Below are 24,091 nucleotides of genomic sequence, written 5' to 3' on the forward strand. Positions count from 1 at the left end.
CTGAAATAAGGTGATGAGATGGAGGTGTCCTACCGAAATTTCCAAATTGCCTTCTAGAATTTGTGTCCCTTTGAGTAAGGGGAATAATGGCCTCAAAACACCATGATTTCTTTCCTACTATGGCTACAATAGTCCTACAGTAGTGGCCAGGTCCAGGGGTGTTAAGTGTTATTTTTAGGTGATTTTAATCCAGACCGATGAGAGGCAGTGAGATCTGAAGAGAGCTGATGAGATTTGGGCAAGGAGCCTTGTCCCTTGGGCAGCAAAGAGATTTCTCTCACCTAATGGCGAGAAGGCTTACCTCTCGGTAGGCAAGAAGATTTGCAACCAGAGGAAGAAAACCTAGGCGTGAAGACATGGGATCGAAGACTTGGCGCCAATATATTTTACCTTCTAGGTGAGAAGACTTGGCAATAAGGTTCTCGACGGTTAGATTGGGCAACTAGTCTAGCCGACCAACTTAAAAGTCCAACCTAAACAACATCGTGGGTAACAACCAGAAAAGGCGAGATGATTATTTGATCCCGATCGAGAGTCTTTCCACTTAGTAGGTGAGGAGACAGTTGTTTAGTTTGTGTGGCCTCCATACCCGTTCATTTGTGACCTCCACACCTGCCGGTTATATTCATCGCACATGACATTAACTAAGCGGGGTGTTATAGGTTTACATCAAGGAGATCCGTTGTCGCTGTACTTATTTAGTTATATAGAGGAAGTCTTATCTCGTTTATTAAAAAAACATTTTGAGGATGGGAAGATTTCGCAGATTCTGTCATCCAAGGGGGCCTCCTTTGATTTCACACCTTCTTTATGCAGATAATTTATTGATTTTTACTAACGGTGATAGAAGATCAATGAGACGGCTTCTCAAGACGCCAGTGTTGTACGAACAATTGTCTGGGCAGTAAATTAGTTATGAAAAATCTGCTATGTTCATGTCTAAGAAGCTGTGTTTGACGAGGGGACTAGATTTATTACGTATCACTGGTTTTGTGGAGGGGACATTTCCGGTTTGGTATTTGGGGGCTCCGCTTGTGGTGGGGAGGCTAGCAGCTAGGATCCTTTAGTATGCAAATTTAAAAGAAAAAATTGCGGGATGGAAAGTGAAGATTTTATCTCAAGGTGGTCGGTTAATACTTCTTAGGCATGTTTTATCGAGTATGGCAACTCATTTAATGGCAGTGTTAAATATTTTGAAGTTGGTTTTGAGGAAGTTGAATATGATATTGTCTACTTTTTTCTAGGGGGAAGGGCATGAGAAGGCTAGAAAAAAATGATTTGCATGGCAAAATGTGTAAACCGACTTTGGAAGTAGGAGTAGGGATAAATATTTCTTGGAAGAGCAGCGTGCTTTGCATATAAAGTTTGCATAGAGTTTGTTAGCTCTAGATAATTTATGGCCAGATTTTTTTAAGGCTAAATATTTGAAAGGTAAGTATGTTATGGTGATTAGCTCAAAGCCAATTGATTCAAGATTTTGGAAGTCCATTTTGGAGGTTATGCCGGAAGTGCTGGATATTATGCATGTGGGTGTGCTAGAGGGACGTGCATCTTTCTGGTATGATAAATGGTTGTCTTGGGGTCCTCTAGTCAACTGTCTTCAGGAAGTCTCTTTTCCAAACATGATGGTGTGGGAGTGCTGGGTTGAGAATCAATGGGATCTGAGAAAGCTTGAGGATTTTGTGGGTTCGGATCAGGTGAGGGAAGTGGTGTCAAAAGTAATGAGTAGTTGTGAGGAGGCATATATGATTATTTGGAAGAATGCTCGTGATGGAGTTTTTTTTCTCTGCTTCCACTTGGGAGTTGATTCGTGTGAAGAGTCCTAGAGTTTAGGGGATGGAGTGAATTTGGCATAAGTTCTTGCCCAAAAGGGTGTCTATTTGCATGTGGAAGGTGCGATTCCGTTGCTTGCCAGTGGATGATCGAATTCAAAATCTGGGGATTTCGTTGCCCTCGGCATGTGATTGTTGCATTATAAAAGGTATCGAAAGTTTGAATCACATTTTTTGTTCAGGGGAGCTTAAACAGGTTGTTTGGAGAAGTGCAGAACATGCTTTAGGTGTGAGGTGTCTGAATGTTGATTCTTGGTGGGTGAGGGTATGGAGTTGGTTATGTTGTGCCAAGAGATTGACGCAGGCTGGAACATTAATCGGTTTGATGCCGTGCTTGATTACTTGGAGATTATGGGTGAGACGTTGCAAAGCTCGCATGGAAGGAAAATATGATTTAGTTGATTCCGTGTGGACATCTATATGATTTTGGTTGAGTCATGTTTCAGCGCAGATTAATAAAGTTCAGCGTTTATCTCATTTGGACAAGGAGCTGCTGATGGCTTTCGGTTTGCCCGTTTGTCATCCAGTGGAACGTCATCCAAGACTAATTTATGGAGAAGGCCGAATGAGGGTTGGTTTAAATTAAAAGTGGATGGCTCTTGTCATGGCAATCCTGAGAGTTGTGGTGGGGGGTTGTAATCAGGGATCATCTTGGTTGTGTGGTTGCTACTTTTTCTTCTAAGTTTGGATACTAATAATGAGGAGGAAGTTAGGGCTCTAATTTCTGGTTTATTTGCTGTGTAAGGAGATGGGGATTTATAAAGTTCAGATTGAGTATGATTCAACTTTGATTGTATAGTGGCTTTTAAATAAGTGTTGTTCGGTTTGTATAGTGGGTTCCGTGGCTTATAGATTGAAGCTTCTAGATTCTTCAAAGATCCATCCCACTTTTCACGTCTCATGTCTGAAAAGAAAGTTGGGACCTCAAGTTCAAGTCTTTCCCTCCTTGCCACCCACTAACCACATGGGAGAGGTGAAGCCAGAGCCAGAGCAAGTTATTGAGCGGCAAATGAAACAGCAGGGAGATCGAGCCATCACGAAGGTCCTCGTGAAATGGGTTGGAATACTGTAATGAACTTTCATATATTGGACTTTTCATGTAATGCAAAAGAGTAATGTAATAAGAACAATGGAATGGAATCACAGAATCTTTACTGATAAGGGCGTTTTCGAGGAACACCCAACCTCCATGAATAGACGACACAAAACTCACAATTTCCAGACCCCCCTCTCCATTCCACTACCGCCCCTTTTCTAGAATCTGTGTCAGGGAAAATAACAAACTCAGCCAATCAATGGCTTACAGGTATAAAACTGATAATTGTAAAGCAAGTGCATAAACGTAAATAGACACATGAAAATAACAGCATCTCTTTCTTCACGGACGATTCTAATAGCTTCCTCAAAATGCCGCATTCTGTCTCTTCCCCTGGGCCTGGCCCATGTGCATTTCCTTCTGGCCCGAACTCATCTCTCTCTGGGCCTCACCTCTACGGCTTCATAACAACCCACCCCACTTAGAGAACCTGGCCCACCAGGTGGGGGTACTCCTCCTGAAGCCCCTTCAATCCCTCCCACGAGCTGTCTTCCTCAGCAGTCCCGACCCATTTCACCAACACCTCCGTGCGAGGGCAATTCCCTTGGCGAACCATACGGCGACCGAGCACGGCTTCCGGCTCGGGCCTTACTTCTCCGAGTTCGTTGACAGGAGGCAACGTCGGCAAAGGGCTGATCTGCTCCCCGAGCTTGCGTTTGAGACAGGACACGTGGAAGACCGGATGAACCCTTGAGTCCGGTGGTAGCTCCAAGCGGTAAGCAACCGTGCCCAGGCGTTGCGCCACCTGAAAGGGGCCATAAAACCTGGGAGACAGTTTGTGGTTGTGCCTAATCACCACTGACCTCTGCCTGTAGGGCTGCAATCTAAGGTAAACCCATTGACCCACTTCAAATTCCCTTTCCGTTCTGTGTAGATCCGCATATTTCTTCATCCTTTGCTGAGCAAAGTTAAGATTTTCCTTAAGGATGTGTTTGATCTGTTCCCGCGTCTTGAGTAGTTGATCGACAGATTCATTGGAAGTGATACCCGCGACATAGGTTGTAAGTTTTGGGGGTTGATACCCATACAGGGCCTCGAAAGGGGACATCTTTGCAGAGGTGTGGTATGAAGTGTTATACCACCACTCTGCCAAAGTTAACCACTGCACCCACTGTTTAGGTTTGGCCCCTGTAAAACACCTGAGATATCCCTCCACTGCCTTGTTCAAAGCCTCGGTTTGACCATCAATCTGTGGATGGTAAGCCGAGCTGTAGTTCAGTGATGTTCCCTGTAGTGCAAACAGATTTTTCCGAAAGGCACTTAAAAAAATAGGATCTCTGTCCGTAGTGATGGCCCTTGGAAACCCATGTAGTTTAAAGACCTCTTTGAGAAAGATTTGAGCTACATCAGTGGCTGTATATGGGTGTGACAGGCTCATGAAATGGCCATATTTAGTGAGTCTATCAATGACCACCAAAATGACATTAGCTCCCTTAGATGAGGGAAGACCTTCCACAAAATCCATAGAAATTTCCTGCCAAGCTTGCTCAGGAATGGTTAATGGTTGTAAGAGACCTGCAGGATAAATATTTTCTGTTTTGTTGACCTGACACACATCACAGGACTTGATCAAACTCTTAATGTCTTTTTTCATGCCATGCCAAAAAAAATCCCTCTTGGCTCGTTGGTAGGTCTTAAGGAACCCTGAGTGACCCGCAGCTGGATCACTATGTATAAACTGCAAAACCTTCGCCTTAAATTCTGAATTAGGGGCTATGACCAGCCTCCCCTTCTTAAGCAGCAGCCCCTGCTGCATGGTATAGCCTTTAGGAACTGGTTGGTGAGCCTGAAGTTTCTGCAGTAAGTCCAACATCTCAGGTGCAGTGCTGTAGCTTTGTTTTAGTTCCCCAATCCAGTCAGCCCTTGGAAAGGAGATGACTGCTAATAAACCATGTTCTTCCACCACATGCTCAAGCTTTCGAGATAAGGCATCTGCCACTTTATTCTCCCGGCCCTTTTTGAATTCTATTGTGAAATCATAGCCCATTAGCTTAGTAACCCACTTCTGTTGGGCTGTTGTCCCCACTTTTTGCTCTAAAAGAAACTTTAAGGCTTGTTGGTCAGTTTTGACCACAAAAGCCTGTCCCAACAAATATGTTCTCCACTTTTGCACTGCAGAAACCAGTGCTAACAACTCCTTTTCATACGTGGAGAGTGCCAATGCCTTACCCTTCAAGGCTTTGCTGAAAAAACAGATTGGTTGCCCCCCTTGCATGAGCACTGCCCCTATGCCACCTCCACTCGCATCACATTCAATTGTGAATGCCTGGGTAAAGTCAGGAAGCTTAAGAACTGGTGGCTGTGAAACTGCAGCTTTAAGTTGCTGAAAAGCTACAGTAGCCTCGGGGGACCAAGAAAAAGAATCTTTTTTAAGATGGGCAGTGAGGGGTGCAGCTCTGAGGCCATAGTTTTTTATGAATTTTCTATAATACCCGGTTAATCCCAAGAACCCTCGTAGTGCTTTGATATTGGTAGGAGTTGGCCAATCTAACATAGAAGAAACTTTATTAGGGTCTGCCTTAACCCCTTCCCGTGACACCATGTGGCCCAAATAATCCACTTCCGGCACCCCAAATGTGCACTTTGACAGCTTAGCAAAAAGTTGGTTGGTGGCAAGAATTTCTAGTACTTGTTTAAGGTGGCACAAGTGGTCCGTTAAGCATTGACTATAAACCAAAATATCGTCAAAAAAAAACAAAACAAACCTTCTTAAAAAAGGTTTAAACAGCTCATTCATCAAGCCTTGGAACGTGGCTGGTGCGTTTGTGAGGCCAAATGGCATCACCAAAAACTCATAATGGCCTTCGTGGGTGCGAAAGTCCGTTTTGGGAACATCCTCAGGTGCTACCCTGATTTGGTGGTACCCGGACCTTAGATCCAATTTGGAAAATATAACCGAGCCATGTAACTCATCCAAAAGTTCATCAATAACTGGGATAGGGAATTTATCTTTAATGGTTTCTTGGTTGAGTGCCCTGTAGTCAATACATAGTCGCCAACTACCATCCGCCTTACGGACCAAGAGAACTGGTGATGAAAAGGGGCTGGAACTGGGCCTAATCATCCCAGATTTTAACAATTCTGCCACCATTTTTTCTATTTCAGTTTTTTGATAGAAGGGGTATCGATATGGCCTGGTTGAAATGGGAGCTGTACCCTCCTTTAAAATAATTTTATGGTCTTGGGTTCTCTTAGGAGGGAGCCCAACAGGTTCCTCAAAAATTCCCCCAAACTGTCTCAACAGTGCATCAATCTTCTCATTTACAGGTCTAGGAGGCTTGCTGTCCAGGTGTGGTAAAAGTTCCATGGCTTTAAGTTGAATGAAAACCCCTTTAGAACCCTTAGTAGAGTTCAGTTTCACTGTACTGCCCTCTTCAAAAGAGGAGCTGCCCAGTGGTAACCCCAGCAATGTGATCTGTTTCCCCTTCCACTGAAAATGCATAATAAGCTTGGAAAAATTCCAATTAATGCAGCCCAAGGTCTCTAACCACTGGATGCCTAAAACAGCATCACAACCCCCCAAAGTTAACAAATAAAAAGGGGTAATGAATTGATTACCTTGTAATTTAATGGAGGTGTTGGAGCAGAACCCTTCACTGATAACTGAGTCTCCATTTGCCACTTTCACATTCAGTTGTTTGGTAGGATCTACTTGCAATTTGGCCCTTTGCGCAATCGAGGGATCCAGGAAGTTATGGGTGCTTCCGGAATCCACTAAGATTACCACACTTTGTCCTCCAATAAAACCACATAAGCGCATGGTTTTTGGAAATGGAGCTCCTGTGATGGCATTTAAGGAGATCTCCATTTGTTTCTCAGCCTTATCTCCCATTGTAACCTCTGCTGTCTCGTGTGTGTCAAAAAAAACTTCCTCTCCTTTTTCATCGGTATTTTCCTCTCCACCATGAAGCATATAGAGTTTAGGGGACTTACAAACATGGGAGGGGTTCCATTTGTCATCACAGTGATAGCAAAGACCCTTTTTCCTCTTCTCATCAATCTGGGTAGATGAAAGCTGTTTGATGGGCTTAAATATCCGCTGCCCTTGCCCAGGCTGCCCGTGAGCTGTAGGAAAACTCAGGTGAGTGCTTGGCATGGAACTTGAGCTAGAGAACCCTGATTTCTCACTCCATCCTTTTGCTGATTTTTTTGAACTGGTCAAATATTCCTCCTGAATTTTGGCTAGTCCAAAGGCAGCAGTAAGGTTTAGTGGGTTGAACATCCGTACGGGAAGACGGATATCATCCTTCAGCCCACTAAGAAAGCAGCTAAGTTTGTGAGCCTCAGGCAGATTGCGAAGTCTGTTGGAAAGTGCCTCAAATTGGACCTTGTACTGAGATACAGTAGTGACTTGCTTGAGTCTAGTAAGTGCCTCCATAGGATCATCATAAGAGGATGGTCCAAAGCGTAACAACAAGGTTCGAGTGAAAGTCTCCCAATTATTAAATTGGTTGGAGGCTGCTGCATCTTGATACCAAATCAAGGCATCTCCCTCCATATGATAGGAGGCCATGAGCAATTTCTGGGCTGGTGGGGTTTGATAATAGTCAAAATAATGGTTGGCTTTAAATACCTAAGCAGCTGGGTTTGTACCATCACAGTAAGGAAAATCCATTTTAATACCTCTATGGAAATCTCGGCGCAACTCATTTTGTTCTCTGTCATGGTGCAGGTTGAGGTCACGGTGAGCCACCTGGGCAGCAGAATTTGTCACTAAGGTTCGAACCATTTCTGTCAACTGGGTCAAATCCTCACGCATTGCATGAAGCCTCTCCTCTTGAGCATCCTGGCGTGAGGTGATTTCCTGGTGTTTGGAACGGGTATTGTCAGCCATGAGGTGTGACTGGAAGGTTTTTGATGAATATATCTGGGTTGGTGTTTGGCTAGTGTAGGAAGGAAATTGTTTCTGGGTTGGTGTTTGGCTAGTGTGGGAAGGAACTTTGAAGGTATTTGCTGGTTACAGGATCGGAGACTTGATACCACTTGTAATGAACTTTCATATATTGGACTTTTCATGTAATGCAAAAGAGTAATGTAATAAGAACAATGGAATGGAATCACAGAATCTTTACTGATAAGGGCATTTTCGAGGAACACCCAACCTCCATGAATAGACGACACAAAACTCACAATTTCCAGACCCCCCTCTCCATTCCACTATCGCCCCTTTTCTAGAATCTGTGTCAGGGAAAATAACAAACTCAGCCAATCAATGGCTTACAGGTATAAAACTGATAATTGTAAAGCAAGTGCATAAACGTAAATAGACACATGAAAATAACAGCATCTCTTTCTTCACGGACGATTCTAATAGCTTCCTCAAAACGCCGCGTTCTGTCTCTTCCCCTGGGCCTGGCCCATGTGCATTTCCTTCTGGCCCGAACTCATCTCTCTCTGGGCCTCACCTCTACGGCTTCATAACAAATACCCATGGAGGGAAATAGTTGGGAAATTTTGAGGAGTCTTTAAGCCCTATACCCACACCTTGTGGGCAAGGTGCTTTGATGGAGGGATTTTGTTATGAAGCCGACGTTGGAAACCCTAGTAGAGAAGAGAAGGAGTGGCTGTGAGAGAGCTAAGTGGAGAAGAAGTAATGAAGTGTTGGGTTTTGAAGTGAATGTAAGGGGCTGGAACTGGGAATGACGTCGTGCGAGAAAGGAGGAAGTGAGATCAAACGAGGCAGAGACATGTGCGTGTGTTTTTGGGTTTTATTATGGGTGGGGCTTTTAATAATGTAATGTGCACCGTTTGAGTTATAAACTCAAAACGGTGCATTTTGACACTTGGTTTTAGAGTATAGTGATACGCAGCGTTTGGCCTGCGTGCTGGGTGACACCTGCGTATAGGGTCTTTCATTCATTTCTATTTTGGAGTCTATCAGTTAAGTCTAAGTTTCTCAAGGTTAGTTTAGCAAATGCAAGATTTAGTTACATGTTAGAGAAATGTAAGAATAAAGAGGAAATTAAAAGGAAGTGAGGCATTGAGAATATTGTAGTAGTGGAATTTGTAAGGAGGTTAGGGAGCCCTCAAAGCACCCCTGTAGCAATCCATTATCTCCTTTTCATTTCATCATACAACTTGTGGCCTCTATTTTTCCTTGCAGTAGCAGTATACTTCCATTGCCATTTCCTTCCTCATTACACGCTGCATTACAGAGTCCTACAACTACCATCATTCCTCCATTTCGATCATCTCCATTGTTATTCCTATAATAATAGTTGAGGTCCTAAGAATTGGTACCAGCAACCATACTGTCCTACCTAGAAAATCCCATCCAAACAGCCCCCACATTACAACCAAACAGCCACCATTTCACACATAAATAGCCATCAAAACTCCATTTAAACAACCACCTTTTTTTACATCCAAACAACCACCACACCACAAATTCTACCAAAAAATTTATCTCATTACACCAAGGCTGATAGCAACCATTCTAAACATCAATAGTAGCAACAAAATGATACTCTACAAGCTTAGGTGGACCAGACTAAATAGGTACTCAGCGAGGTCAAAGCTGATGTCCAGGAAATGAAGGACATGCTACGAACCCTTCTCATCCAACAAAACAACCTTGCTCCTCCCCTTCCTCCCTCCAACACCACCCCCACACCATCAATTCCAACTAGAATTTGAAAATCAACACCCAAGAAGATTCAATTCTAGAGGTGTAAAACTAAAATTTCCTCATTTCAAAGGGTCCAACCCAACTGCTTGGCTTTTTAAAGCCAACCACTACTTTCATTTCCACCAAACCCCACTCCCTCATCATTTGTTGATGGCATCTTACCACATGGAAGGAGAGGCTCTTGTCTGGTTCTAAGAGGCTACAGATAGTGGTTTAGTCTGTGATTGGGAGATGTTCTCCAAGGCCTTACTTCTTCGCCTTGGTCCCATGGCTTATGACGATCCAATGGAGGCATTGACAAGGTTGAAACAATCAAGCACTATTGATGTTTACATGAGTCAATTCGAAGCACTATCCAACCACGTGAGAGGTCTCTTAGATTCTCACAAGCTGAGTTGTTTCCTTAGCGACTTGAAAGATGAGGTTCACATTCCAATCCGCATGCTTAACCCTGTAAATGTAAATGGAGGATATGGATTAGCAAAAATGCAAGAGGAACATCTTTATAGTACCAAAAAAGTAACTAAACCTATGGGAGGGGGAAATTCTTTCCAAGGTTCCTACTCTGGAAACTCATGGAAAAAACCTATGGGGTACTAAACCTGTTTACTCAACACAAATGAATGAAAAACGTCGCAAGGGCTTGTGTTACCATTGCGAGGAGAAGTGGAACCATTGCGAGAAAGAGCTGGACAATGAAGAAAAAAAGGAGACAAGTCAGCACAAAGAAGAGCATCAAATGGGTGAGGTACTGCCCAACCATAAAGAAGAGCTTGAGATTTCCTTGGCTGCCATTTCAAGAACCCCCACAGTGAGAACCATGCACCTAGTGGGTAGCATAAAGGGAGAACAAGTGGTGATATTTGTGGACTCGGGCAGTTCACACAATTTTATTGACTCTACTTTAGCCATGAAGTTGAAGCTGGCTGATGATTACTCCATCAATTTGAGGGTGAGAGTAGCTAATGGGCAAGGCTTAAATAGTGAAGGGATATGCAGATCTACAGATTTAAAGGTTCAAGGTAATTTACTTCAACCTCCTCTCAATTTATTAGATTTTGCTGGCTGTGATATTGTTCTTAGAGTCCAATGGTTAGATACCTTGGGTCCAATAACATGGGATTTTGCAAAACTATTGATGAGTTTTGTGTGGGAAGGGAGGCCAATAGAATTAAGGGGGCTGAAATTGAATTCCTCCGTGGTGGAAGATAGTGAAACATTGTTGAGGGCCACTATGACTAAAGGGAAGGGCATTCTTTTACAAATTGTGTGTAAGGGCAGAAGGGAACCAAAAGAGGAGAAGTTGGATGGGAAGCTTTCTGAACTATTGCAGGAATTCAAAGAGGTGTTTAACAAGCCTAAAGGACTACCCCCACCTCATACCCATGACCATAGAATAATCTTTAAGGAGGGCACCTGTAACAACCCGCTAGAAATTCATAGGTGGAATTTCTATTGACTTTAGGAATCTCGTGAAAAACTTATAAGTTTTTACGAATCGACTAATCGCTTAGGTTTTAGTCTGTCATCATAATTAGTGTTATCACTCACTATGGTGTTAGATTTATGAGTTTAATTATTTCAGGTAGTTAGAAGTATCAGATTGTCTATTGGTCTACGCCATTAGACTCAGTTGATTATTTAGGATTTTATGGCGCAATAACCATTTTTTATAATTCCGGACGAAACGTCTGTTGAAAATTGTGAAATTATTTTTAGGGGCACTTCGGGGTTGAATTTCGGTAAACAATTTTCACTATAGGTTAATATGAATATTTAGAATTTTTCAGTACTAAGTTTATTATGCATTTTTTTGGAGTGAATAGTAACCTCGATAAGTGCACCCAGTGCAGTATTTTCAAAATCACAGTGTGGAATGTCCAAATTAGGTTATAGAAGTTTTATTTTGACACATGGCAAGATTTTAGCCACACATAGTGAATAATATTAGAGACTTGGCACAAAAAGGAACCATTTGATGGATTTGTGAAGGAAGTCAAGGTGTGAGATCATGCCACCTAAGCAAAGCTTTGTTTCATCTGATCAAATAAATTGTGCCAGACCAAAGAGGGTTTCAACCCTAGCAAAACTCTAAATGGTTGGAATCCAATTGAAACCCCAAAAGCTTGGTTGAAACCAAAACCCTAAACGGTTTTCCCAAACCCTAAAGTTGGCCTCCAAACCCTTTTTAATCTGATTTCTAGCATTGTATTTAATCACTTGATTAAATCACTTCCACATGCTATTAATTAATCAAATCCTTGTTATGACATCATTATTCAACCTTTTAAACCTTGGGAATTTGATTGGGCCAAGAAAAATTGGTTTTGGGCTTGATAGCATCTCAAACCATAACCAAACCCCCTTTAAACCCCAAATTGAAGCCCACTTGGTTGGGGCCCACCAAGGCCCACGAAATTGGCCACCTTGGCAAAACTTCTTGGAGAAGTTTCCTCCCCCCACATGGCAGACCATGCACTGCCATTGGCCGCAACCCATTAGTGCCTTGATGTGAAGAGACGTCCACTCCATCAACCTCCATCTCTCACAGCTGCTGCAGGCAGTCTATGCCTCTCTCTATTCTCCACTTTATGTCACATAGCCACCTCCAATCAAGGGTCATTCAAGCCCATAACTTCTCCCTCCAGAAGTCTAAAGTCGTGCAAGACACACTTCTCTTCATTTTATCACTTCTTTCCCCCGTTCTTAGAGAGAAACCCAAAAGAGCTCTCTCGGGCAGATTTCTGGGTCTTTTTGTGTGGCCATTTTCGATCCTTTGTAAGTATTATCTCACAATGACTCCTTCAGTTGTTCGTATTTGAGTGTAGTTTCCGTGGATATCTTATTTGTCTCATTCCCTGCTCATTTGATCGATCAAAAGTATTTTTAACCATGGAAATTTCATTCTGAGCGTAAAACTGGAGAGTATGATATGTTTTGAAATTTTTGACGGAGCTAATGGACATATCTTGGTCTGAAAATTTTATGGAGTGTTGTTAACATGTGTTTATGAATGTTCATTGAGGTTTTGTTGAATGAATAAAGCTTTTGATGATAGATTTTTTTAAATTTAGAAACTTGAAAACTGGAAGTGGAAAAACAGTTTTTGTTTTGTAAAAGTTTGAATATTTCATGATTTAATCTTATTCCAAAGGCTTTGATATTTTTATATGATGATCCTAAGCCTCTTATATACATGTTAGGATGTTATTTTAAAGATATTTAGTATTAGTCTTAAAGATATGATTTTCTATGCAAGACGATTTCGGTTTTTGCCTAAGATATGATGTTTTTGGGTTAGATCCATGTTTTATTAAATTTTAGCCATGTGATTTTAAGTTTGATGGTTGGATCTTCTTTAGGACACATTTTTAAACCATGTGATGTGTTAGTTTGAAGATCACATGTCTTTAAGCCATGGATCAAGAGATTGATCATAGTTAGTTGGGAAAATCAGTTTCTGTTTTGGACTAAGTTTAAAACCAAAAACTCCAAGTGTTGTTTTGTGTTTTTTGGTGAGTTTTGTTTGATATTTTAAAGCATGTTTGATCTTAGGATGATGTTATGAATATGTTAGAAGTAAGATTTGATTTTTTTGGAATTCTTGGAGATGTTTTTATTAAGGTCAAAACTTGTGATTTAAGGTTTACTTTTTGTTAAAAAGTTTGGGTCTTTTTACAAAAAGTTTGGTATTGATAATTAGCTTTTTCTTAATGGATAGTTTTAAGGGTGTTTTTAAACTTAGGATAGGAAGATCTTTGTTACAAGATTTTGGTTTATTCATGAGTTTTGGAACTTGAAAGAATTGCAACCAAAATAAGACAAATGGCCTATGTAGGTTTCGGCCATAGTGAGTTTTTCATAGTTGTGATTGGTTTTAAATTTTTCTGAGTTGAGATTTGAGTTTGGGACAAAATTTACATGAGGAATGTAAATTTTGGTAATTTTTTGGAATTAGGATATCAAATCCTTAAGTTAGGGGGTAAAATGGTCATTTGCCCACATGTAGAGGGTAAAATGGTAATTTTACTCTAAATTGTCTCCTTTCACATTTCTAATTGTTAGTAATTAATTTCTAACTTTTAGAATAACCTTTTACAGTTCCTCGTGTTTCGCGCTTTATTCTAGTAGAACGCGACGATCGAGGTAAGTTAGCTTTTAACTTACTATCAGTTTAATGTGTATGAGTGATAAGTAAGGGAACTAAATTGTATGTATGCATGTTATCATATGTGCCATGCCAAGTCATTACATATTTATTTATTACACATAATTTATTCTGTCATGAATTATTCATCTGTTACACAAGATATTATGTCACGTATTGCTATACATTACAAGTATATTATGTTAAGTTAAGTATGCCATCTTTTACATGTATTTCATGTCATGTAATATTCACTGTCACATGTTACGCCATGTTAAGAAATGTTTTCTGTTATATGGTATGCCATGTTATGAAATGTTGCATGTTACATGTATGCCATGTTATGAAATGTACTATATTATATTTATGTCCTGAAATATGTCATGTCTGTCATCTTACGTTCATGTGACGTTATGCTACGTCAGGACTTTTGTCTTTTATGTCACGATCATGTTACGTCACGTTACGAAATGTCATGTATGCCAGTTAAGTTATTCATGTCAATCACGACCCTAAGCGCTAGGATGGGGTAATATCTGAGTGGAACTCCTTTTTTCACGCTGGAGTGTCTAAATATGTGTGAAATTCCTTGGGTTGACGAAGTACAGTCAACGGGTTGCGAATGGGGCCTAATTAGCTGGTCACCGGAGCGCGCCAGGCATTAACGTCGATGGAGCCACACTTTATGTTACGTGTGTTCACAGCAAGTGTGGCACAAACAAATAAGTAATGGGGCCACAACAACTGTGGCGCATACACTACATGAGACACAGCAATTGTGACACGTAGAATACGTGGGGCCACAACAACTGTGGAGTATGTATTAACGCACTCACAGCTGGTATAGAAACCTGTGATGTAATGCGGTAATCGGCAGTGACACACAGCTTAAGGGGACCTGTGTAGCACCCATATGGTCACTTTAATGATTAAGCCTATTGAATAAGATTCCAAGTTCATGCATTTCATGTTCAAGTCATGTTTCACGTTATGTTATGTTCAAGTTTACGTTCACGCAATCATGGTAATCGCATGAGACAAGAATATGTTTCAAGTTCATGTTATGTTATATTCACGTTTACGTTATGTTCCAAGTTCACATTTATGTTATGTCATGCTCATGTTCATGTTATGTTTCAAGTTCATGTTCAAATTATGCATGTTCACGTTCATGTTATGTTTCAAGTCCATGTTATGTTTCAAGTTCACGCTCATGCTATGTTTCAAGTCCATGTGTTATGTTCCAAGTTCTCGTTCATGCTTTGTTTCAAGTCCATGTTATGTTTCAATTTCACGTTCATGCTATGTTTCAAGTCCATGTTATGTTTCAAGTCACGTTTATGCTAAGCTTCAGTTTCAATTTAAGTTATGCCAATTATGTTATGTTGTATGTCAAGATATGCTATGATTAGTTATGATTTGATTATGCATTCATACTTTTACTGCCATGCATGCATCATTAACCTGTGTGGAAGTTTCCTGTTAACTAGCTGAGATTTGTAATCAAATCTCACCGTGGTAGTCCCAACTACCATCCCCCCCTCCCCCCCCCCGCCAAATGGTAGATTTTGTTACAGGATATGAAGGAGAACCGGAAATCGATCAACTGGAAACAGTCGACTAAGCGACGGTGCGACTTAGATGTAGTTGCCTTAGGTTACTACTTATATTTTGTGGAGTTCAATCTCCAGCATTCTTTTGTTCACAACGATTTTGGACTAGTGTTGTAATTTTAGTTATTTAGTATGTCTTTATGTATGAAGTATGTTGTAAATATTTGGGTTATTATAAGTTTGGTGCATAGTATTGCTAAAAAAAAAAAAATTATCCGCTGCGAATATTGCATAATGCTAGATGCATGTTAGGAACATTGCATCGTATATGTCATGAACGGGGCAGGTAACCTTGTGTTGCATGTCCCGATGCTTCAGATGTTCGTCCGATCCCAAGCGAAATCTGGGGGCGTCACAGCACCCAACATATAACCAATCGACCCTATCGATACCCCTACTACAAAAAAATGGAAATAGAGAGATTGTTGCTAAATTGTTAAAGTCAGGAGTGGTGAGGCCCAGTTCTAGCCCATTTTCCTCACCTGTTTTGCGTGTTCGAAAAGCCGATGGAAGTTGGAGGCTTTATGTGGTTTATAGGTCCCTTAATGAAACGGTGAAGGCAAAGTTTCCTATTCTTGTCATAAATGTGTTGTTGGACAAGCTCTTTAGCTCAGTAATTTTCTCTAAGCTCGAATTAAGGTCGGGTTATCACCAAGTACGTGTGGTGACAAGTGACATTCCCAAAACCGCATTTAGGACCCATGAGGGTCACTATGAGTTTTTAGTGATGTCTTTTGGCCTCATAATGCTCCAGCCACCTTCTAAGGGTTAATGAATAATGTTTTCTGACCCTATTTGAGGAAATTTGTCCTTGTTTTTTACGACATTCTGATTTATAGTAAATCTCAAGAGCACTTGGTACACTTAAGGAAAGTCCTAAAGGTGCTTAAGCAACACTGTTTATCTGCAAAAAAAAAATCCAAGTGCAGGTTTGCAGTGAATGAAGTGGATTATTTGCCCCATGTAATCAATGATAAGGGGGTGATGGCTGATGCTTCTAAAATTGCAACAGTGTTGGAGTGGCCGGAGCCTAAGAATGTGAAGGCCTTAAGAGGGTTCCTAGGGCTCACAGGGTGTTACAAAAAATTCATCTGTAATTACGGGCTCATTGCAGCCCCTCTTCCCTCATTACTCAAAAAGAATTCTTTCTTGTGGAGTCCAGAAGCCAGCGAGGCTTTTGCAGTGCTAAAGCAGGCTGTTTCTCACCCCCTAATGTTGAAATTGCCTGATTTAGCAAGCCTTCTGTGATCGAATGTGATGCTAGTTGGAGGGGGATCGGGGTTGTGCTAATGCAGTGCGGATAGCCCATTTGCTTCCGAAAATAATGCCAATAAATAATTGAAATATATTGGTTCTAGATGTATAAAATATGCAATATTTCACCTCAATCAAGTGTGTACATATGTGAGAAAAACCCAAAATCCAAAACTTAGTGTGGTTTTTCCCTCTTGGCCATATGTGTGTGTGTGTAAGACACAATGAAATGATTCTTACCTCCTCATGCTCTTCCTCAAGCCGAATGGTATAGGAGAAATCCTTGTGATTCTAGAAAACGGTGGAGATAAATGGTGGTGTTAGGTTGGTGAGAAAGTAGTGAGAGAAGTGTAAGAACTTGGAGATAAATGGTGAGTGCTGAAAATCCCTTAGAAGGAAAGTTGAAAACTTAAAAGACCTTCATGAATTTTGGCCATGCCATTTTATAGAGAGCTTTCCTTCCTTCTAGAAATATCCGATAGCCTTAGCATGGATGCCACTTGGCAAAAAGACTATTCCCTTTGCCCCTTGATGGGATTGCATGGGAAATCCAAAAGTTGCCTTGTGTGGGTTGCGTGTAGCCCTAAAAATCCGAAACCCTCTCTTGCCTTACCTTCCAATTTTTCCCTTCTCCCCTTGTCTAGATACAATGGCACTTAGTGGCTCAAAGGTAAAAACACAAAACCCTAATCTTTCTTGAAATCCTACTAGTGTGCATGGTTTCCATGTGGCAAAAAGGTGTGTGTCTCTTGCTCTTGACAAAACCCTAGGTCACTTCTAGTGACTTTTTGTCTTCCCAAGATGACTTTGAGTCTCCCCCATGTGGTTTTCGTCGCCCTCTCTCTCTTGCTCCTCCAAAAAGTTTCATCTTGAACATGCCCTTCTCGTTTCCCAAGCAAGATCCTCTTGGAACTCCAAAAGTCCCTCTTCAACCTTGACAAGTGTCAATTTCTGAAATGGCCTTGCATGTGGGTGTGTAAGCCCTAATTTGGTGACATCATACTTCACTCACATCTTCTAGAACCTCTTGTAGGTTGGACAAGTGTCACTTCTTTCCTCTTCCGTAGGTTTCTCTCTGGAAAAGACTAAATAGCCCTTCTTGTGCCATGTGGTGCCTACACCCATTTTTAGAAGTCACATTTGGGCTTGCAAGCCCTAATCTACTGTTGCTGGCCGAAATCTACATGGGCCTTGTTGGCCTCCTTCCTCCACCTATCTCTTATGGACTTCCTATTTTTTAGAACTCTTAAGTTCCAAGAATATAAATTACTCTATGGCTTTTCTTCCAATGCTTAAAATCTACTAGGGACTGAAATAATTCTCCAAATAAAATTAGGAATGGCGACTTGGTGGAACGACCCAATCTTATATTTTTAGAGATAAACGGTGGATAATTTTATTAGGATCAATAAAAGAGTTAAAGCGCATAAAAGAGCTTATCATTTATTTTAACCTAGAGTTAAGCCTACATTATTTAAAAAAAAAAAAAAAAACTTCAAGCTCATGAGTTAGAGTCCAAACACTATTAGCATTCTAGATTTCCTCTTCATAATAAAACCCCTAACTGATTTCCACTCCCAAGCACATGCACGTCTCTTCCATTTATTTCTCTATGGTTTTTATCATTTTTTTTTTGCTTCTATATATATGCTCGTTACAGAGTACCACACACAACACCCTTCGTTTTAGTGCTTCACAAACCACCTTCCCGTAGCTGTCCAACAAACCACCCACACGGCAACCACCAGGAAACTCCTCCACGTCTCCTCCCCCTGTCCAAGCAACACCATGGAAACAAGACCCATGACCCCTTCCACTCTCATAGCCCACAACCAAGTCACCCGCAACACACGTCCAAGACAAAACAAAAACAACCTCCACCACCTCCCCTCAGTCTGTCCAGCAGCCTCGCCACCCTGAAGCCAAGCCAACCACGCTGCAACCCCTTCCAGTTGCTTAGCCAGAGTGTGGTAGCTCCAAGCATGGCACCTATGTTTTGTTTCCAAGCCACAAAATGGAGCACTTTTGAAGTCCCTCATAGAGTCACGTTCTCCCTCGTCAGCCACCACATCTCACCGGAAACGTCCACACCACGCAACCGCAGCTCGACTACGCCCTATCCACCATACGTAAGTCAATGTCCCTCACGCCGTGTTTTATTCCCTCTTTCTCACTCTCCGTCTCTCTCGCTAATCTTCGTCTCTCTCTCTATCTCTTTCTCTCTCAAGATTTTGGTTTCTCTCTCCATTTCTCTAACCAACGCCCAAGCCTTCTAGCCTTGAGCCATTGACGAATCACCCAGTTCCGCTATGAAGCACCACCAAGCCCGAAGGTCACGGCCAAAACTCACGATCTTTGTCTCTCGTGTAAGCCTCCTTTGAATGCATGAACTATGTACACGAAACATTAAGTGTGTGGGTTAAATTACAAAATACCCATACCTATTTATGACTAATGGGTGAGAATATTTTAGTGTTAGGAAGAATGTAGGTTTAGGAAATATAGACTATTTTAGTAGTTTAGGTTTTAAATAAAATCACATGTTTATTTAGAAATTTATACAAATTACGTGTTTATTTTTATAGGCAACCGATTACGTACCTAAAATAGTGGATTAGCGTTGTAAGATAAGTAGCATGATCAACCCTTATACGTATGTATGGTAAACTGCTTGTCTTTTATAAAAAAATTATGCATGTACACCCTCCAATGGAAGCCCCTTTTTACGTACCCAAGACATGATAAAATTATGAAAATCCATGATTTTATGTGAAGTATTATGCATTAAGTTATTTATGAAAATTCATGATTTTATGTGAGAGTTATGCATTAAAATAATTTATGAAAAGCCATGCATGATTTTATGTGAAGATTTATGCATAAAAATATTTATGAAAAATCATGATTTTATATGAGGAAACATGAATTACAGAAATTATGAAAGAAAACGATGTCATTTGAAATCTATGATATGATATGACAAGTATGCAAGTAAGATTATAATAAGATATGTAACGGCCAATGTTATGATATGAAGATGATACCTATGTTATGAGCATATTGCATTGCTAGGTCGTACATGCTGGTAGTACATTAGTATGTCTTCCTTATGTATGGATTCCACAATCCGCAGTTACGGGCAGAATCAGAATCTACTTAGATTCGCTAACCCTAACTCACGAGGGTCAATAGTGGGTATCGACCTATGACAAGTGAAAGATAAGTTCATGTTCATGCTCATGTTATTTACATGAGCATTTATGAGGATGAGACTTTAGGACAAGACTTGACCTCAGGAGGCGAGGCAAAGGCATTGACCGATTATGTTATGATTAGTTTTATGGGTTAAGGTTTAAATAAATTATTCTGATAAGTACATGAGAGTTTTGTCTTTTTTTTAATAAGTGCTTCCGCAGGCTCTATTTTGGATTTTAAGTATGTATTAAATTTCATTTTATTTATGGAATCTTTCACATTTGGCACGTTGTTAAAAAGACAAGTTTTTAAGTTCAAGTTTAGTAGGACACTAGCTCCCTGAAAATTCTAAAATATCTTTATTGGGGAGCATGGTGTTACAATTGGAAAAGTCCGGCTTCTCACATCCTCCCTCCTTAAAAATAGATTTCATCCTTGAAATCTAAACCGTACGTACTAATATCACAAACGATATCAAAACAACTTTGAGCTTACCTTGAACATTAGCAATCGTAGACTCCTCAAACAATGATGGGGGTGGTATATCATCTTCATCTTCTGAGATTGAATGTTGCGAAAAATAATATATCGCATCTAGATCATAGTCAAAATACATGTTTACCCACGTCTCATTCAACTTATGCTCTATCTCGAGTTCAGTGTATTCGATAGGTTAACCCTCTTCGTGGAAATGAATACGATCTGTAGACATATCCGGAGTGTCAAAAGACATATATCTATTCGCGCGATCTTCAATGGTATGACTAGAGTCAGCTTCTTGATCAAGTCCGAGCAAATGTGTTCTATTGGCCTCCTTCCATACTAATGGGTCGTGTGGGGATTGTTGTTCTTCATGGGGTAATGCTTGCCATTGGATATCTTCTCCCAGTGAGCAGCTGTCATGCGATCTCTTCTTCTTTGCTAGTTCCTGCGACTTCATTCTCGCCTTTCTCTAATTAGTGCAGTTGATGACACAGACATACGTGGGGTTTTTCTAGTACATGTCATATCCTAGTATAATGCATACAACGTCACTAATAGATCATTCAAAACAAACATGAATTTATTCATGACAAACTAGAGTACACACAGTCATACAGAAGAAATTCTTTACAAAAACCCAAATCTACAGTACAAACAAATGAGGGTAGTTGGCCCTCATCGCATCTTCTCTTTCCTAAGTTGCTTCCTGGAAATCTGGAATATTCCAGAGCACCTTCACTAAGGGTATCCATCGATTCCTTAGCTCTTGCTACTTCCTATCCACAATCTGTACTGGTCATTCCTTGTAAGATAAATTAGGTTGAAGTTGAACACAATCAGGCTCCATCACTACTGGTCTTCTTTCTCCAATGCTCTTCCTCAAAGACGACACATGAAATACATTATGCACTCCTTGCATTTCAACTAGTAGATCTAGTCGATATGCCACTGCACCAACTCTTTCTACAACTTCATACAGTCCTACATAACGGGGACACAATTCCCCTTGCTTGCCAAACCGTACAACTCCCTTCATAGGTGAAATTTTAACATACACCCAATCAATCACCTTTAGCAAATTCTAAAGTTCTTCGTCTTTTATCAGCATAACTTTTTTGTCGACTTTGAGCCACTTTCATTCTTTCTTGGATCAGTGTACTTGCTTTTGCAGCTCCTGCAAATATTCAGCCCTAAAATTCTTCCTTCTCCAACTTCATCCCAATACAAAGGGGATCTACACTTTCTTTCATATAGTGCTTCGTAAGGCGCCATATGTATTGTGGCTTGGAAACTATTGTTGTAAGTGAATTCTATCAACTAGGCCTATTCAAAAAAACCCTATGGCCCGACCCCGCCCGATAAAACCGTCTGTCCAACCCGTTAAATGCTGGTTAACTCAACAACCGGTTCCAACCCACTAGTTAACGGGCGAAACAGCAGCCCGTCCGAACTTATCTCCATTCCAAACCCCTACAGCTCTTTCTTCCTCCCTATTCAATCACGCCTGCAGGAAACCAAGTCTCTCCCTCCCTCCTCGATCATTGCCACTCCTTTCAACTATGAAGACGACGTCGGGATAACCCTCTCAAACACAGCAAAAACTATCGCATCGTAGCCTTGAAGCTTTCTTACAAGTGCACTGTCTGCAATAAAGCCTTCCCTTCCTACCAAGCCCTTGACGGCCATAAGGCCAGCCATTGCAAGTCCTCCGTAGCCACCACGGCCAGGATCACCGCCAATGTCGACAACCACCCGACAACTTCCTCCTCCTCTAGAACTGGCTGTGGCACGAGTGGCAAGACCCACAAGTGCTCCATCTGCCACAAGACCTTCCCCAAGGGCCAGGCCTTGGGCGGCCACAAGCGCTGCCACTATGACGATGGAAATAGCCATAGCAACACCAACATCAACACCAACATCGGCATGACCTTCTCTGAAGGTGGCGACTCCAACCTATGCCAGAGCCACCGTGGCTTCGACTTGAACCTACCGGCCTTGCCCGAGTTCTGGTTCGATAGGACAAGTTATCGTTGAGTAGAACAAGCAGAGGGAAAAAAGAAAAAGAAAAAGGGAAACCCGATAAGGCTACTCGACCCTAACCATTCGGGTCGGATCGGGCTACTTTTCCATGGCTATTGTTGCGGGCCAATTTGGATCGAGCCAGAAAATGTTTTGGGCGGGCCAATGTGTAGGCCTACTATCAACAGCAAGTGAATGATATATGCTCGCAACATATCTTCCAACATCTGGTCTGTCCGTCTGTTTGTGGATGATATGCACTACTAAATCTCAAATTTGTGTCCATCATCTTTTGCAAACTCTGCCAGAATTGTGAAGTGAACCTCGTGTCCCGATCAGACACTATGAACTTAGGCACTCCGTGCAAACGAATAATTTCCTTGACATAAATTTTTGAAAGCTTTTAGATAGAATTTGTATTAACCACTAGTAGAAAAGTTTCGCTCTTCATAAGTCTATCCATTATAACCCAAATCGTATTCTTCCCTAATGACGTTCTCGGCAAACCTACAACAAAATCCATCGACACATCTTCCCACTTTCACTCTGGGATTGGCAATGGCTGCAATTCTCCTACTAGCCTTTGGTGTTTGGCCTTCACCAATTGACATACTGAACAATTTGCAACAAATTTCGCTCTATCCTTCTTGATGCCTTCCCAACAAAACTAACCTTTCAGATCCTTTTACATCTTTGTGCTTCTGGGATGAGCAGTGTAAGGGGTACAATGCTCTTCACTTAATATATTCTCCTTAAGTTCTAGGACATCAAGAACTATCTTCCTACCTTTGTAACATAACATTCCCTTATTTTCAATTGTAAAATGTTGTGGTCCTTCTAATCTTAAAATCTATTGTCAAAGCTTCTCTAATTTTTTATCCTTGCTCTATCCTTCTATGATTTCCTCTTTTGTTAATGTTACGATTTCTTGTACCTTTGTTAACGCAACATCTCTTGGCGACTCTCTGATCTACAGATTCCTCATTCTTGCCAATATCGATGCATTTCAACCTGAGTTTTGCGACTAAGGGCATTTGCCACTACATTAGCCTTTCCAGGGTGATACCTTATCTCGCACTAAAAATCACTTATTGTCTCGATCCACCTTCTCAATCTCATATTCAAGTTCTTCTGAGTAAGCACATACTTGAGACTCTTATGATCAATGTATATCTCGTACTTCTCTCCATACAAGTAATGTCTCTAAATTTTCAATGCAAACACTACTACAGCCAATTCCAAGTCGTGCATAGGATACTTCTACTCATGATCCTAAAGCGATCACGAAGCATAAGTGACCACTCATTCTTCTTGCATCAAGACACATCCTAATCCCATCTTAGAGGCATCACTATATATTGCATAAAGCATGTGCAGTTTAGGCACATGCAACACTGGTGATGTAGTTAACCTCTTTTTTAGCTCTTGGAAGCTCCTTTTACACTCCTCGCTCCAAACAAACTTGGCATTTTTCTTAGTCAATGTCGTTATCAGACTAGAGAGTTTAGAAAAACCTTCAACAAACCTACGGTAGTAACCTGCCAAACCAAGGAAACTATGTATCTCATGGACATTCTTTCGGCTTTGCCATTCAATCACAGCCTCTATCTTAGTTGGATCTACAACAACTCCTTCACTAGAAATGATATGTCCTAAAAGTCTTACTTCTCAGAGCCAAAACTCGCATTTGCTAAGCTTGGTGTAAAGCCGATGCTTTTACAAAGTCTTCAACACTATCCTTAAGTGTTCCCGGTGCTCCTTGTAAGTTCGTGAGTACACCAATATATCATCAATGAATACTGCCATGAAAGTATCCAAATACTG

The 24,091-nt window shown here is 41.1% G+C and overlaps 1 protein-coding gene across 1 annotated transcript in view; it reads right to left on the reverse strand.

The window, feature by feature from the left end:
- The window catches only part of LOC108990281, a 655,370-nt gene that overhangs the window by 234,015 nt on the left and 397,264 nt on the right, over positions 1-24,091 (reverse strand). The window lies entirely within an intron of this gene.

This window comes from Juglans regia, chromosome 7 (assembly GCF_001411555.2).
Source record: "Juglans regia cultivar Chandler chromosome 7, Walnut 2.0, whole genome shotgun sequence".
Taxonomy (NCBI): Eukaryota; Viridiplantae; Streptophyta; class Magnoliopsida; order Fagales; family Juglandaceae; genus Juglans; species Juglans regia.